The sequence below is a fragment of the Saccostrea cucullata genome, unplaced genomic scaffold (assembly GCF_032062105.1).
Source record: "Saccostrea cucullata isolate Sc308-1 unplaced genomic scaffold, CSIRO_AGI_Scuc_v1 ctg228, whole genome shotgun sequence".
NCBI lineage: Eukaryota > Metazoa > Mollusca > Bivalvia > Ostreida > Ostreidae > Saccostrea > Saccostrea cuccullata.
The window spans coordinates 96,117-114,327 of NW_026925293.1; the positions used below are offsets into that span (position 1 = coordinate 96,117).

At 32.5% G+C, this 18,211-nt stretch overlaps 1 protein-coding gene and 1 long non-coding RNA gene across 2 annotated transcripts in view; one reads left to right on the top strand and one right to left on the bottom strand.

Moving 5' to 3' along the window:
- Positions 1–1,724: 1,724 nt before the first annotated feature.
- LOC134268537 (uncharacterized) lies at positions 1,725–5,707 on the bottom strand. The gene is made up of 3 exons (XR_009992384.1): positions 5,562–5,707; positions 3,362–3,441; positions 1,725–2,054 (listed from the first exon to the last, which is right to left on the bottom strand). It is a non-coding gene; the product is annotated as an uncharacterized LOC134268537 (long non-coding RNA).
- Positions 5,708–13,054: 7,347 nt separating this feature from the next.
- LOC134268549 (galactose mutarotase-like) overlaps positions 13,055–18,211 on the top strand; it is a 49,886-nt gene continuing 44,729 nt past the window's right edge. Inside the window, exon 1 of the mRNA XM_062750818.1 lies at positions 13,055–13,064. The gene's annotated coding sequence lies outside the window, so the exon portion shown is untranslated. The remainder of the gene's footprint in view (positions 13,065–18,211) is intronic.

Consider the following 18,211-nt stretch of genomic DNA (forward strand, 5'->3'; position numbering starts at 1 on the left):
TCTACACCTTAAATGTACATCATTAATAAACTCGACAGAATTCGCACAAAACGCACAAAAGGGACATTAGAGTGTGTCTCAATATTTTGATAATTTTACCGTAAGAAAATAGAAGTATCGTTCCAATTCCCGTCGCCTACTTACAAAGCATTGGATTAATTATCTAGTTCCAGAGGATAATAATACAGTCCAAGTGATGACAAAGCTAGAAATAAAAACAACTTATCTCCGTTCAACACAGCGAAATAGTAAGTACAGAGCCATCTGCCACACGACGTTGTTGGAGCATACACAACAGCGACTCGACTTGCTCGTACATAAAATCAACTGACCATGGTCCGCAGCAGAGTATATTTATAGTGGAGCCGCACCCTGGGGCAGAAAGGACCCTATCTATATATCTAACTCCTAATGTACCCTGTCTAGCATGCAGTCAGGCATGTCAACACCTTGTTACAACAATAGATCTTGTTTCAATTTGTAATTTATTATACCGGGAGAAAGTTACTACGACTGTACATTTGTATGACAACTAGGAATGTGAGATTAATAGACAAGTAGACTTAAAGTGTAGATAAGCCCATATATTTGCAACACATTATTTATAAACAAGCATTTAGACACCAAGCTTTGCTCCGGTTTGCTGTGGATTTGCAGTTTGCTTTAGTTTGCTGCTAAATTTGCAATAGATGTAATCGGGAATTCGATAATGCTTATGCGACTAATATGGCCATCAAACAACACACTTTCGGAAATATGCCTTGGATTTCCATAAATGACATTTTCAAATACGAACGATTCCAGCTCAGATTGGCCATTAGATCCTCATAATTTTGGTCAATCAATAATATTTAAAATGGAAATCGGTGCTGGTTTCATTGTCCTTAATTGGCTTAAGGTCCTGTCAATCTGTCGTCTGCGTAATGTTTATAGACTTCCTTTCGTTGTAACCTGGTACTGAGAATGACAAGGAAAAGTGACGTTGGACCACGAAGCGCAGACATAAATCGCAATTAGGTCATGTTGATCTCCTATAAATTATTACATTGGCCAATAAATACATTTGGCCAAAGAAAAAAAATATAATTTTATGATGGACAAGGAGTACATGTACATTTTATATCATGGTACCATGACATTTTCCTTGAGTACACATTTTACGAAGTGAATAGAGATATACTTCTGCACATCTATATTACTAATGGTGTATTTCCCTTCATTTGAAACAACCAGGCATCACTCCCAACATGCAATCGTGTATTAAAAAAAACTGATTGCATCGATATTTAATTAATATTCAGATATATATATATTGGCCATGGGTGCAACCGAACACTGTCGTACATTTATACTTATATGCACGTAGAAAACAAATAGAAACTTCATTTTGCCCTTAGAAAACACTTAAGTACTTTTTGATTTAATGCAATGCAAATGTTATCAAAGGTATGCATACTGTTTGACTATTAATTTTACAGGTACCAGGCAAAAGAAGAAGACAGCTATGTACAGTGTGCAATAAAATATCATTTTATGCAAACTTAAAGGTACATATGGATTGAAATTCTACTTCATAGTCTTGAAACATGAAAACTTGCCGCTTCTATACTGAGAAAGTGGAGAAGTATGAGGCCTTTAAATGTTTTCTCCCATCTAATGTTAAAATAGATTTATTGCATTAGACAAATGTTGGTATCTTCTTACAACATGACATTTAAATCGTCTAAAATTTTAAAGTTTATTTGAAAAATGAAATAAATATTTAATAAAAGATGTCAAACTAGTAACCTTCGAAATATCAGCCACAATTATATATATCTTAGGCCTGTATAATTCTGTCCATCTTTTCAATTGTTCAGATTTTTTAACGCTAGAAATACCAAATACAATTATCAAAAGTTGTCTTGTACCTAGAATATTTTATGACTGGTTTCAAACGCCTGAAGCAGAGAGCAAGGTGCGCTCGCTCGTCCGTTTCTTGTCAAGAGTTGGCATGATAAATGTCCATTGTTAGACCAGCGGTCAGAATCTACTGGACACATTCCATTATGAACCTATAAAACAATAAAAATGTGTCAAAGCTGTGTCATTAAGTAGCCTTAATGAATAAAGATTTCACATGGTGGCCACTGTTCTGTAGGTGAAAGATTTCGCTCTGCTCAATCAGATGAAAATGTTTATAATTCGAACACTACCTCTACGCGATTGTTTTTGGTCTATGGTCAAGTGTTAAGAAATTTTGGATACATCCATACATCTTTCGCCGATATGAGTTTATCTCTCTTTAAATAACATATTTTTTTGAACAATTTTAATAAAGTTGATGAAATAAACAGTTTTAGCCATTGAAGATAAATTTTATACTAGTTACGGTAAAATTTTAATCTAAAGACATACTGGCACAAATACCTATCGATATTAATAGATTTTTATGATTAGATGCTGTATCACTTCCGTGATGGAAACTCAATCCACAATAATTAAGACACAGAGTTGTGGTAATAAGATAAATTATTGTTTTTTTTAAATATTGCAAAACATTAATCATTTCATATGAACAAAAAGTCAACTAGACGCATTAGTCAAAACGGTTAGTCTCATTTTTTCAAGGTAAACTATAATTTCTGAATGTATGTCTGGATTGTATGCAAATATAACATGTAGCGGTGGTTAGAAGCTGACTGAGGATGCGTTAAATTTTTCACTTCAAAATTCTAAAACACAAAACATCGTATAATGTTGTCACTAAAGGTGTTTTTTTTTTCCTGAAATTTGCCCGTATCCTTAAAGATTGATAAAAATGTGAAATTTATTCTCTATCCATGTATATTTCTTTATGAGCTATAAGGTACGAGTAAAATTTTTCGCCTAATTCCTGACTTTCATCCCTTTTAATTAACCCCAAGGTATCCTAGAAAAAAGGTTATTGTTTGTTTGACGTATTAATGCATAAATCATATAACGACTTACAAGTCTTACATGTCAAGAGGCAGGACAATTTTTGACATTTCCTGAATTTCGGTTATGAAAACTCTTTTCTTCAAATCTTTTTTTTCTTTTAACAAGTAAAATACTTTCAAATTTATTTTCGACATGTTGGTTGAAAAAGGTTAGCTGCAGCTAGAAAAAGGTGGAACACTTCTCCTCCGGTTTTAAAGTAAAATATTTATGCAAAACTATGTGTAGAATGCATGAATAATAATAAATCATTATCATGTATTATTTGAGAGAAATATTTAAATTGGGACTAATAAGGTGTGATTTTAAATTGTAAACCGTTGCCCTGGAATGGGTACAAATATGAGACGATTATATATTGCAATCATTACTTTGACTTTAACTTTATAAACTTGTTCTGTACCTCTAATAGAAAAAGGATCCCCACTTGTAGAAGATGCATCTATATTCGGTTGACTATATTTCTTACTGTCCATCCAATATCTATGAAATAAAACACACTTTTATTACATGTATATCAAAGTACATTTGCTTTTTCTTCATATAAAAACTAACTGGTAATAAATTCACAATTGTTCCTTGGAGAAGAAATATTACAAATATGACTTTTATGCGACTTTTGCAAAAAGAGTAGTACATTGCATAATAAGACACTGCACACAGATTCAATCACGAAAGTTGGGATAAATGGGCCAATTTTCTCATTTTTGTTTTTGGCAAAGATGTCCAAGTAAGAAAAGCAAAGTTCAAGACATAATTTTCCACAATTATTTCTTGTATAATTAAATGCTACAATATAACTATATTTGGGCGCAGCAGTTTTTTTAACGTATAAAAAAAGAGGCTTGGAAATGTACATTTTGCTGCAAATAAAATAGTTCCCAAAGCTTCACTGTTAAAATACTGGTATAATATAAATCCTATCATAATTTCTATGAATACACAATCCTCATCTAAAATCGCAAATCTACAGGTGCGAATGACCATGTTATTTTCCTTTGATTGCCCAAAGTAAGGTGTCATATCTCAATCTTACCTGCAGGTTAATTTTGCGTAACTGTCCAAATTTAAATAAAATCGATGATTACACACCTATAATTGAAGGATCATCAGATTTGCAAGTAACCATGTTCTAACGTAATACCTGGCTAAGGGGCAATTCCGAGTCAGAGATGAATGGAACCAGCTCCACTAAGTCATAATTTTCAATCCTCGTATGTGAAGTTGAAGCTATTTAAGGTATGTAAATTCATTTTTAACGGACCAGTGCGTACCTAGATGAGGGCAGTAGATAATATCATCGGCTAGAAAAAGACGGGGCATCCCTTCTCGGCTGCAAACAAAGACCCACCATTGTGAAAAGTAAAGGCACATGACAACCACTTAATACAATAGCAGTTTTATATGAAATGAAACCATCTTTTTTCAGTGTGTGGTGTGTATTAAAGATATGTCATTTTAAAAAGATCTGATACATATACAAATAAACTCGGTGTAAAAGTACCCTGTGTTACACGAGATCGGGGGTTTCTGTCTGGCTTTAAAAGACGTTCACCTTACACCTGACAACAGTCAAAATATCAAAACGATGGTTGAAACAGTCTTAAATTCTTTACTATAAGAGTGATAAATAAGGTTTCCACATGCAGACTTCAGTATACTGTCGCAACGAGTTAATAAAATTCGATCAAACTGTAAATTCATTTCTTTCTTGTCTATTTTTTTTTCTCCCGACGTGCCTGCTCTTTTTTTTTTACTCTTGTCTACATTCAATACCTCTCCTATCAAATGATTGAACAGTTTTTGCAATATCAGTAATACCAATGATTTATGTGTACGCTAAACCACAATGTGTATGGCAGAGAGAGGCAATGCTTATCTCGGTTTTGTTCTTTTTATCCATAGATTTTTTTTCATCATATTTTTCCAAAGTACCTAAGTGCCTTAAGTTTAGCATTAACTTGCATTAATAATGAAAATTAAGTAAGTATATACTTATATCCGTAGATTCTATCATAAAATCTACACACGTTAACTAAGTTGATTACACTTCTACTTAAAAAGAGCACGTAATTAATGTCATCCAACTTTCGTCAGGCAAAAATGATAAGGTTTACTATTTGCATATGTTTCTATAGACTAAATCTTGGCACTGCACACTTCTCTTCACATCGCCTTGCTGCAGCGTTACAAAAAACTCATAGAAATATACAAGCTTCTGAGAAAATCAAAAGAATGCGGATTCCTAGAGAATGACATTTATCAGGCGAAATGTGTATCGCAATATGAAACGCATGTGAGTCCTAGATATTAGTTATTATCTGAAAAAATACGGAAACGTATAAAGGGGGTAATTTATGATTGTATACAAATTGATAAAATGCATGCAGCGTACTATTTTACATCTTACATTTACACTGTCCTTATAATGTATGTTTTTTTCCCTTCGTAGTCGAGAAAAAAAAATAATTCCTCGGGGGAAACTTTATCTAAGCATAAAAATTTTTTCACCCCAAAAAACTATTAAAAAGAAACAATTTATGCCACAAGAACTTGAGACCAAGTGTCGTATTAAAAGTGGGGCGATATTAAATGAAACATACCTGTCATGAATTAATTCTCGGAGATCATATTTCAAGTTTTCGCGTCCCCCCTTCTTCTTGCAGGTACAATCCGTTTCTCATCAACACACCTGTGGTTTTTTTACCTGGCCGAAAAATGTGAAAGGAGTCATGGTGATTAATTAAAACTGGACATTCGCACGAAAAATAGTTTTGTTTACTTTAACCCAGATACCAGTGAGTATGATGTATTTTACCTTCAGGCATCGAGGAATTTTGGACGTTTTACTATCCATTTTGTTGGCTGTGTACAGGCGTTTGCGAAAGTCGGTATAATACATATCAATGCATCAGCAAAATTTACAAATACTAAAAACTTTTGAAATATACCTCTTCTTCGCTTAGATCGTTTAAAACACATACATTGAAATCAACTTTTGATATAAGAGAATTCTTTTATTTCTCTCCAAAAGTGAATTAAATGATAAACAATTAATGATAAAAATCTCAAATACTAAGTAAATGTATGTAAACCCCACCAGGTTTTCAATAAGTACAAAATGTTTACCATAACAGCGTATCATAGTTCAAGTTTTGAACTAACTTTTGTACCGTCCTGTAACGGTAGGTAGTCCGGTGATAAGAAAGATGAGCATGCTATAAAAGGACGCGCTCTATATGTAAATAAATTTAATGTTTCACCGTTTATGACAATATTGGAAGTCGCCCATAGATAAAGAAACATTGAATTATAGCAAAGTCATAAATATCTTGGACAAAAAAGATATCAACTTTACCGAGCGTGTTATTGCATATGCCGCTTAATGTATGTGATATCTTTGTTTCCAGTTTTTTATCCGGACATCTTTCTCCAATAAATAAAGCCATCCTGAAAACGTCATGGGTGCTGTCACTGCTGTGTCCACTCGCGCCCTTCAGGCGCTACGAGTGGATACATTATACCTGGTGTTGTAAAACAACCATGCAGCGGACAGACAGAAGGACGGACGAAGTGTAAATTGTTTTTACTATACAGTTATTACAAAGTGATGGGTTCAATGCAAAATAGGGAACCCGGTGCCCCAATAAAATCCACTAAAAATTTAAAATGTCGAACCACGATCCCTCGAACTCGATGACTGGACCGGAAAAAAAAATTCGAGATATGCGAGGTATCGAGATATCGAAGGTAAAGTACTTTAAAAAATAATAAAGTTGGGACTTTCAAATCCATGGTTTTCGACCAACAGAATTTCAACTGGACATGTATACTTTTACGCTGAAAATTATTATGTGCACCCACCACCACAACCCCCGATACTAAAGTACTTAACAATATTGAAAGTGAATAAAAAAATTATTGCATTTGTAAAAAAAAAAAAAGCCTGGTCAAATCTTTGTGTCGCCTTTAGCCTCACAGGAAAGCTTGTTCGATTCAATAATCACGGTTGATTATGGTAGTTTGGGCTTACTTGATACTTTAAAATCAAAACAAACAAAACTTGTAGGAGTTTCCACTCATATAACTTAAAGATAAATTAAGGTACATAAATGGAGTTAAAAGTCCCAAACTTTCACAGGGTTTTGTTAATCAAACACAATAAAAAGTGAAAGGTTTACTTGTACAAACACAGACAATGGACCTTCGTATCCAACAGACCTCTCGAAAAACAGAAATTATCCTCCAAGAGTCCTCAAACCACTTGAGTTAATCAGCTAGGTCTAGTATTTTTACATATTTTACCGTAACTTTGGAATGTGGAGAGGCTGTTTAATCACTAAATGCTTTTACGGTCATTCTGAGAGACAAGCATGACGCTGCACATCCACGTGTATAATTAATTTTCATTCACCGGCACGGAATTTCAACTTAGTCAATAGTATTCCAGACAGAATTAATATTCAAGCAGTATTAGATAAATGTACATTCACAAAATAAAACATAAAATACTCTTGTCCGTATACTTTTACAAATAGCCGTACATGGCCCCACCCAACGATTAAAAAATTCTGAATGTCTGCATCGTGGATGCGTCTTTAACTAAATATTTCTTGCTCTGGTGTTTTATCAAGATTCCTGACCTCTGCCACTAAGTGATTCATAAAATAACTTGTAATTCAAATTCATTCATGAATTTAAATTGAAAATGAGTTTTTAAAATTCCATTCTGAGCTATAACGGATTAAAGAATATCAAATTCATCTGATGAAAATCTTGATGTTTAAAACCATCTCAATAATTTTTTCTAAGGTATCTAGTAGTAGTTATAACTTAAATTTTTAATACTAAATATGATTATCATTGTAATAGTATTTGACCAATTCATCACCTAGGTAGAAACACGTGCACACGAATAAACGTAAATACACACACACACCTGTCTCAGTGTCTGTTTATTTACAACTTATTGGTGCATAACGTGTAAAGCTCCACTCCAATATAAAACGGGGCAGTAATCAATTAAAACATTGGAAATTAAGAAAATGTTGAAAAATAACATAAATAAAGAATTTTCAAAATAAATCATTTTTTCATCTTCTTCCTTCAAGTCTGTATAGATAACATACTAAAAATTAAGCTTCGTTAAATTAGATATTTATTTTCACGATTTGTACAACCTTTATACTTATATAAAGTGCTTACCTGTATTGTTTACCTTTTTTACCTGAGAGGAAATCTACACGGGGGGAACCTTCTCCTCCGTGGTAGTGTCCTAAATGATAAAGATGCCATCCACTTCTTAGTCTATATAAACTCTCCTGTTTCACATTCCATTTGAAAGAAAAACACAGACGCTCATATCATATGAATGAACGCGACTGTGCAACATTTATCCGGATTAAATACATTGTCCATATCCATTAATGCAAAAATTGATACTGGGTTGTAATTTTATGGCAAATGTTATTGGATTTTCAATGCTCATCCCCTAAAATATTCAAAAAAGAAAAGAAAATCTCATTGGAAATTTCAGGTGCGATTCAGAGAAAAGCCTGAGGGTACTCGAAAGACCTATATCTCAAATGTCGTAAGCATACAAACCTAAACATTCCGGACGGTTTCTCGTGTGCATAATATAAATGCCATTAACTGCTTGACTGAGGTTGTTCTATGTCACATATAGCGTGTAATTTACCATCTAATTTACTCCAATTTAGGTCGTATCTCTCTCATTCCACTTTTCCTAAACACCAAATAATTTCGTTTACGTAGCCATCATTTGCTGTAGAGAAGGGAAAATCAAACCCAAATCATGCTTGGTGATGCGCTTCCTTTTATCAGAGAGAATGAATTCCTATTTAGTCAATGGTTTGATCCTTTGTACTAATATTATTCAAACTGATAGTAAACTTCTGTATATATCTTTGAACCGTGTTGAACCGTCTAGGATGAGCTAGGCTTAGTAGTCAAAATAATCCTTCATAATATTTGTCAACAAATCCAGAATATTTGAAGGAATATTGTGGAATTTTGTTGATCTTAACCTTGTCCTTAAAGGGGCTTTGAACTTTGTGGAAATTTTAAGTAAACCCTTTTCATATATACACGTTATATACCTAGTATACATGTATATACTATTCTTTTTTATACATTCAATTCTTTTTATTATATCTTTTTATACATAAGAATAAGAAAAACACGGTCCTTAAGAAGTATTTGCGAAGCTTTTCGATCTGTCAGCTGTTAATTCCTTTATTTCAAATTTTACTGGAAAATTTTATAAATTTTCTGTATGATAGTCGAGTAACTATTTATATGATTAGAAATTTGTGAAAATCAAAAAAATATATATTTTTTTTTATTTTACATGTTTTTATTTTGTAATGAAATTTCTAGCCATACAGGAAAAACCTACTGGAAAGAGGATCAGATAGACAGACAAGTTGCGAGACATCGTCAACTTTTTCAACAACAACAACAACGTGCTAAAAACGTAGCTATGGATGGAATGTTTAATAGAACTCTTTATATAAATTTACCATCATTCAAATTCTTAACCATCTGTGGATTATTATTATATTCTTAATAATCTTTTGTACCATCTATATTTGCCAATACGTTTTACTAGTATATATATTAACAAATATATCCGATATTTTTAATATATTCGATCAGTGCATACTATTAGTTCAAGATATATTACTGTAGTCAGCGGCGACTCACACAAATTGTTCCGACGAAAATAGTTCCATCGTTAATAAGTAGGTACAACATAATTGTTCATGATAAGAATAATGTTGTGTATGTCATACGTAAAAGAAACCAAAATTAATGTTAATTTTTCCTGCAAAGATCACTTTCCCCCCTAAATTCAAATAAAAAATGTTAATATTCCTACGCTCGCTCCCTCCTCAGCCCTTTTTTTTTTTTACATGTTTGATAACAGAGAATATCTAGGTCATTCTTCGGTTGATATTTTTTCACTGATGAATTGATTATACTATATCAACAACTGTAGTAAAATCATGTTAATTGTTCGTTAATTATCATATAGTTTCCTCTTAGAGAAAAAAAATCATTCTGTGTGTGTAGTATGTTAAATGACGGAATTTTCAATCCCTGAGCAGATTCCTGCACGTGTGTAGACAAACTACACATAGGGGGAGTACCTGTAAAATGTGTAACAAAACTCGAACTGGTCGGGGATTTCTAAAGTGACAATCGTTTAATTTTTATTAATCAGAATTTGTATTCATGTGATCTAATTAAGAAAGAAAGTTCTGTCTGCCATCGAACTTCTCTGTTCGCGGGAGTCCGTTTGACAACTCCATCGCACGTGTGTATAGACCAAGGCTAACTGGTCTTGCGGACATAGGAATGTGTACTGTTTGTTAGCATGGTTAGGAGACTGGGTGACCGTAATGCTACGGACTCACGAAATTTACACAAGTTCTATATCTAGACAGTGCAGTTTTATTTTTAAAAACGTCATTAAACACTGTTAAACATATTAAATCAAAAAGTCGAATATCTTTGGATATGGGGTAACCCATATCTATTCTTGTTATGCTTTATCCTGACCACATTCCATTCATTGATTTTATTCCGTAAATGTCAACCAGAGAAGTTAATGTGTCGCCTCTTCAACATTTTAGATATACCGGTATATAAAATCATATGTACATATGTTTATTGGACTATCAGAGATCGGGATTTACTTGCAATACATATATATTATTATTATTTCTCTTCAATTCTATTTTTTTTTCAAAGGTCTAGGGTTAAAGAAAAACATATCTGAAAATTTACGATAAATTGGAGAGGGTACGAATGCTCATACTCGCTTTTTATAGTTTTTCGTAATTACCTTTTCTGTCTTTTTTTTCCTTTTTCGAGGGTGGAGGGGTGTTTCTGTTGATTTCCAGCATGAACATTCTTTAGAAAGTTATATTTTTTTTAGATTTTGTTTCTTTGGTCGCTGATTTTGATCGTACTTAGATAAATTTAAGGGGGGGGGCGTCATCATCCACCAATAACCTGAAAAAAAAGGAAAATTGATCTGTTCCTTTTGCAGACAACTAGTATTTGAATTCCATTTCACTCCTTATAAATATTTTGGCTGTCTGTTAAAATATTCTAGGATATTTCATTTACTTATATGTCAGTTCTTGTATGATGCTTCAAATTAAAAACAAAATCAGCTAAACTTTTCATACACGCACGTGCAGAAAAAAGATCAGCTTTTAATCTAGAAGGTAGTCTTAGTCTCTTTTCCTCAAAATTCTCTGCTTCTGCATGTTGAAAGGATTTTCTTTTCTATAGCTGTAAGAGTATCATTGTCCATAGAAATAATTAGGCGTGTTGGTAGATTAAATATGTGCTGCATTATAAACATGTGCCATACCATTGGGTTCTAAGTTCTGGGCTTGGTCCTTTGTTCGGGGAGTTGTATTACACAGAGGAAAGTTCTAATTACAAAATTGAGAAAAGGGAAATATTCTAACAATGTGTAGCAAGTTCATTTTTTCATTTTTATTATGAAGTGAAGCCATCCAAAAATGCCAGACTTAATGGTGTGTGATATTGTGGTTTATTTACATAACAATGACAGCAGCTAAAATAAGAAGAGTAATTTAAACTAAATATTGTCGGAATTCGGATATATGAAAATAGTCAAAGTAATGGTACTTGTAACAATAATTCATAGAAAATTAGGTTATGGGGTAGATAACTTTTTTGTGCATGGAGAACATGTGGTTTTTTTTTTACATTTTAAATATAATATATTAAAATCTAACAATAGACATGAGCAACCTGTCACTGATTTTAATTTACACTACAACCTTTATCATACACTATAACCCAGCAGTACAATCTTGTATAGTAACAACACATGTACAGGCAACATTCATAAATTTTATACGAACGTGATTATAAAAAGAGCTGATCCTGCACTATACCGAGGGGGGGGGGGGGGGGTCGGGTAAATTTGAATGAGTTCATTTTCAGGTGAATAATTAAGGTAACATATATTTCAGTAAACTTTAACCAAAATATGTTTGGGACTGTTTAATCTGGTTGATACTGGCAAACAGCAGCTGGAGACAGTAGTCGTTCTATAGTATATGTACACACATAGCAAAGTAAAACAAAAAACGTGCCTTTACACTAATGTATTCTATATTTAGTAGTTTTTATTCATCGAATCATCTAATAATTTTTTTCGCTTTCTGAATAACTTTACTATAAGTACTTACCGGACTCGGTGTAACGTAGAATTTTGAAACGGGTCTTCAGTTTTGCAGGCGCTGATCGGGATTTTTTTTATGGGGGGAGGGGGGTCACCTCGTCAAAAAATAATTCCAACCCAAAAATTTCTTGACAAGCAGAAAAAACGTTAAACGTTAAAAAAAACTATTTCGTGCAGAAGGGGGGGGGTGTCCAAGGTCACTTTTAATTTGATTAGTATATACATTAAAACATGGCTTTGGACACAATACCTTTGTTTAACGCAGGCACGAGGAATCGTTTTTGAAAGTGGGGGGGGGGGGGGGGGGGCAACTAAAGAAAAAAAGTTTTTTACTTACCTGTAAAAGTTGACAAGCAAAAAAAAAATTTAAAAAAAAGGAATTGTCCAAACTCGAAAATCCTATTTCGTGGGGGTGGGGTGGGGGGTTAGTGGCCAACTTTTTTCAAGGCAAACTTCCTTACACTAACATTTTTTTTTTTGCTTACAATACTACATTTTCCTTCAAAATGGAGGGGGGGGGGGGGCAACCAACCGTACAATGGACATTTCCAATAGTTAAGGTAATGTTGGCAACTAAAAAAAAAAAAGGGGCAGCCCCCCCCCCCCCCCCCCGTTGCTACGTGCCTGTAACGGCAGGAGCAAATTTTCGTCTTGATAGTCTGTCGTGTGACTGGTCACCAAAGAGCCTCGTTGTGCCGTTTTAAATCTTGTTTACTTTTCATTAAATATACAGGTTTTGGGATAATTATCTTGTCGTGGACTTTGTTATCTGTACAAACAAGAGACGTACAGTGTCTACGAATGGTGGCCCAAGTGCTATTTTTACTTTCGGGTCTGCAACAGCAAAAGTAGATAGAAGTCTGTTTTAAGATATATACACTAGAAGTCATGTTCTAGATTTTTAAATGGGGGAGGGGAGGGGGTAACAATAGCCTGGCTTATTGAATTCATGCAATTTTTTTCTTCTAAAAAAAAAATCAGCTTCAACAATTTCTGAGCAGCAATAAAAGGTGTTGAAAATCTTCAGTGGGATTCATTTTTCATTTCCTGTTCTTACTCACTGGTCAAGCGACCTGTCGAATTCTGAGAGTTGGATTTATTAGTTAATTTCTCTCTCTCTCTCTCTCTCTCTCTCTCTCTCTCTCTCTCTCTCTCTCTCTCTCTCTCTCTCTCTCTCTATCTCTGTCTTTTTTTTTTAGTGTTTTCCTAAAAAGAAATGTCTTTAATTGTTTAAACAAAATTGGCTGAGAGTAATGAACAATCAAACAACACTCATTTTTATCAAGAAACCCAAGGAAACCCAGTTTTTAGTTGAACTATTGATGAATTGAATCAGTTGCAATCTAAACAATTGTCATGTTCTAAATTTTGAATTTACCGGATGGGAGTAAATACAAAATTTAGAACATGACAACTTCTAAATTTTGTATTTTTGAATTTACTAAAAAAAAAATCAGCTTCAAAATTCTGAGCAGACAATAAATTTTGAAAATCTTCCCACCCGGTAAATTCAAAATTTCCTGAACACTGACAAATGTTAATGTAAATGCACCAAAACTACATGTAACTTATGAGAGTTAGCATTAATATAAATATTCTCTCTCTCTCTCTCTCTCTCTCTCTCTCTCTCTCTCTCTCTCTCTCTCTCTCTCTTTTTGTGTGTGTGTGTGTGTGTGATTTCCTAAAAAGAAATGTCTTTAATTGTTTAAACAAAATTGGCTGAGAGTAATGAACAATCAAACAACACTCATTTTTATCAAGAAATTTAGAAACCCAGTTTTTAGTTGAACTATTGATGAATTGAATCAGTTGCAATCTAAACAATTGTCATGTTCTAAATTTTGAATTTCGTTTGTACAATTTAGTAAATTTTGTACAATTTAGTAAATTTTGTACAATTTTTAAACCGGGTTTGTAAATACAAAATTTAGAACATGACAACTTCTAAATTTTGTATTTACTCCCACCCGGTAAATTCAAAATTTAGAACATGACAAATGTTAATGTAAATGCACCAAAACTACATGTAACTTATGGGTAGCATTAATATAAATATTGAATATGCACTTTGCAGAAAATAATCATGAATGTAAACATGTGCTTTGTACCTTTAACATCAACTGGAACGTGATTTTTTTTCATTTTTTCGACAAAATTATTATTCAACATACCAGCATTACGACTTGGCATACAGATGATTACTGAAGTTAGATAATCTCTTCTCATTTCAAAGCTTTTAAAGTTTTTATTTTTAAAGAATAATGTTTTTAAATATAAAAGAAAAAAATCTTCAACATTTGTTGGAAGTTTAATTTTTTTTCAAATACCTGTGTAGCAAAGCGTGATTTTCTGACAGGGATATTGAGTTACTTGTATCCATTACAATATGAGTGTTGTTTTACTCGACCTTCATCGACCTTGGAAAAAATATAGAATATCCAGGTAGGATAAATTTATGACAAAAGGATAGAGGGAAATTTTATGTATAAATTGTTGTAGATATGGAGGTAAAAATGCATTTTGTAACGAACTTACGCTACCTCTGAAAAATAATTTTTGCATTGAGATTCAATCGATGATAACTTATCCCACGGTACCAGTTCCTTATTATCAAAAAAAAAAATTCCTTATTGTCAAAACAAAAAAAAAAATAAACAAACAAACAAACAAACAAACAAAAAAAAAACAAAACAAAAAACAAAAAACAAAACAAAAACAAAACAAAACAAAAAACAAACAAACAAAAAAAAAACATTGGATAATACTGTAATGAAATTTCAAGGATTTCCTTCGGTTAGATTTTAATCAGCTAACAAAGGGGAGCGATATCTATTTCAAACACTGCCCCTGTATATATTGAAACGTCGTGAAAGTTTTCTGTTAGTTTGTAGAATTTCTTTATTCAGGATGTGATTTGGGAGATTTTACGAATTATTGCATCGAAATATTTATACACGTATTTGTATATTTGTCCATGCAATGTATAATGCGCCTCTACTTTTAGGCCAAAAGCATCTGAGTTACGAATATGTTAAAGATGCATTAAAATATGATTAATCAAAAATCTTTTACAAACTGTAAACACATAAAAAAACTGAAACATTTTAATTGCCTCAAAAATTGCAATATCTTTTAGATTGGCATGTTTAAAACATTTATGTTGACCATGACACAGAAACCCCGAAAGTCTAAGTAATTAAGGTCACTTTCTACGTGCAGTGGAGTTATTAGTACACAAAACGAGTAAAATTAATTTATAAATGAAAAACTTGGCATATTTTTTTATAATCAGTTCATTTTCTCATTTTTACATACTCATCATCTATGTAATTAGCTTGTCTGCTTTAAATGTGTACAAAGTTGACATTTTCCTCTTTAAATTATTCCCTAAACCAAATGGTTTCATGTTTCTGATCCTTGGTTCCATTTGTATAAAGATTTGCAAGAAAATTGTCATTTACTACACGGGAACATCGTTCACTTTTTTATTTTACCATTTTTTTTTCAGAAGTTATTTTACCCGGAAGCAAAGGGGAGAATTTCAAAGAATTATTCAACCGAGTCCCGTCCAAACAACTGAACCCCTGATATATGAATTTCATAAATTTAGAGGAGAAGTACTTGATTATCATAACCATACCGTTTTGTTTGTCTGATAAAATTATCTGTGGGCAGAGAAGATATTTAAAGAACTCATGCATTTTGACAAGATAATCTATAAAGCCGTGCTCGAGCACCGGAAAATCTGCTTCAGGGGCCATAATTCACAATTATAGAGGAAGCGTCCTTGTTCATCATAACCATGCTTTTAATTTATCTGCTTAATAGTAATACTCAGAAGTTTTGTTTTGAAGTTAAAAATCCTCAATTTTGGAATAGGCATAATTGCTAATCATATCTATGAAGTTATGTTGTTGACTTAATTAATACCCATGATCATTTTTAGGGAAAATAATGCTTTTCACTATACATGTTTATTAAACATCCCTACCTAACACCAGGACCCCTCCTTAAGAGCCCATGAAATTCACAAGTTTAGAAGAGGCACCACTATAATCATCTTTCCTTGCATGGCTACCAATGATTTTGGCCTTTGAGTTCTAACTTGGTCGTAATTTTTAAACGGTTGGCGTTTGATATTTCATTCTTTTGTAATCTTGTGACAAGACCTTTCATGTGTTACTAATATTTTTAACCTCATGACCTTGACCTTGAAGTACAATTGAAAAAAATAAAATTAGCCTTTGCATTTAACATTTGAATGACGTGCTAGCCTATGGCCTTCATAGTTCATGTTTTTCCATGTGATCAGGCCTTTCTTTTGGGACCAATATTTTGACCTTTACCTTGGAGTTCGACCTTCATTGCAAAATCTGAATCCATGGCCCATGCTGCATGTGACCTGAATATGTCAATTCCTATCAAAATTGTTGAAATTTAAGTTGGGTGTTCCTTTTAGTAAATGTTTAAAAAACAATTGCAACACAAAGAATATCAGCACATTAATTTTGCCAGTATCCAGCATTTTATTGTACTTTTGTATCTGCAACTATCTCACTATCTCACTATACTATAGTACAAGGGGAGCAACTCCTCCTGATTAGGAACAAGGTACACAACATTTATATTTTATGTTTGCCATATTGTATAACAATACAAAATGATCTGCCACATCTTAACATTTTAATCACATTTACTTTCATATCAGACAACAATAATATACATGTTTTTTTTCAATGGAAATCATTCATACCATACTTTCACAGTGTCAAAATACAAAAGAAAGCTTTTTTTATATAACATTCTATAGAATTTGATTTCAACAGTCAAGAAACTGAGTACCGTGATTATGTACCGTGATTATGTCATGAATGATCAGAAGTTTTGATTATGTACCGTGATTATGTTATGAATGATCAGAAGAACACATAAACTGAACTTAATAATTCAAATATACCAGACAGATGTTGAAATATGATTCATACCTGATCTATTAAAAATGCATTTTTCAAGTTCTATTAACAAGACATGAGCTCAATATTCATTCCAAATGGAATACATTTTCTGAAATTACTGAAGAAAACTAGAAGTAGTCAAACAATTATTTTATTGGTTAAAGACCAGGTTGATGTGGCAACTTGAATGAAAAAAAAAATTATTGCTTGTTTTTGTGGGAAATGTCTAAAATTGTTGAACATGTTTAAAAAAAAAAATCCATTGAAAAATGCAAAGATCAAAGCATACATGTATCTCATTCTTTCTTTCAATTCTAATCAAGAGTATTCTCCTTAAAGTAACATAGTCTCTAACATTGACTGTATTTTAACAAAGAAAGATACGCAACAAAATGCAGTTACAGTAGTTCTACAAATGGTCAAATGAATGATTTCAGAGCTTAAGGGGAAATAAAATTTTTTTCCTCAACATATCTTGATATACTTGTCAAAATAAGTAATGATTTCATGAGAAAAACCCTTTTTTTCATGAATTTGGAACAGCATACAATGAATTTTCATGCAAATAGTCAAATTTATGCAGTATTAATGGCTGTATCACTGAAGAAAACTAATATCTGTTTTACTGTAGTCAAAGAAAAGTTTCAAGACTTGAGAAAATGAGGTACATGCACATGTAATTAAGAACAGGTTTGTAATACAATGTTTTAACAAATATTTATAGTTATAAGGCAGCCATTTTATATACTATCCAGCAATCATCCTGAATTGAGTGTAATATATACCTGAAACATGTCCACTTATCACAACTATGTTTACTGCAAAGAAAAAAATCAATGAAAAGCAGGTATTCCTTTTAGATATGTACAATAAATTTAACATCCATAAGAATTAAATTTTGTATCAAAATAATAAGAAATTTCATTATTATTATTTCCTGTATTTACATACTGAAGTTGTTTCTTCTAAAAACAACTAAATACATGTATATGGCAATTTTACTTTTACAGCATCATCAAAAACTCATTTTCAAGAAAATACTAGT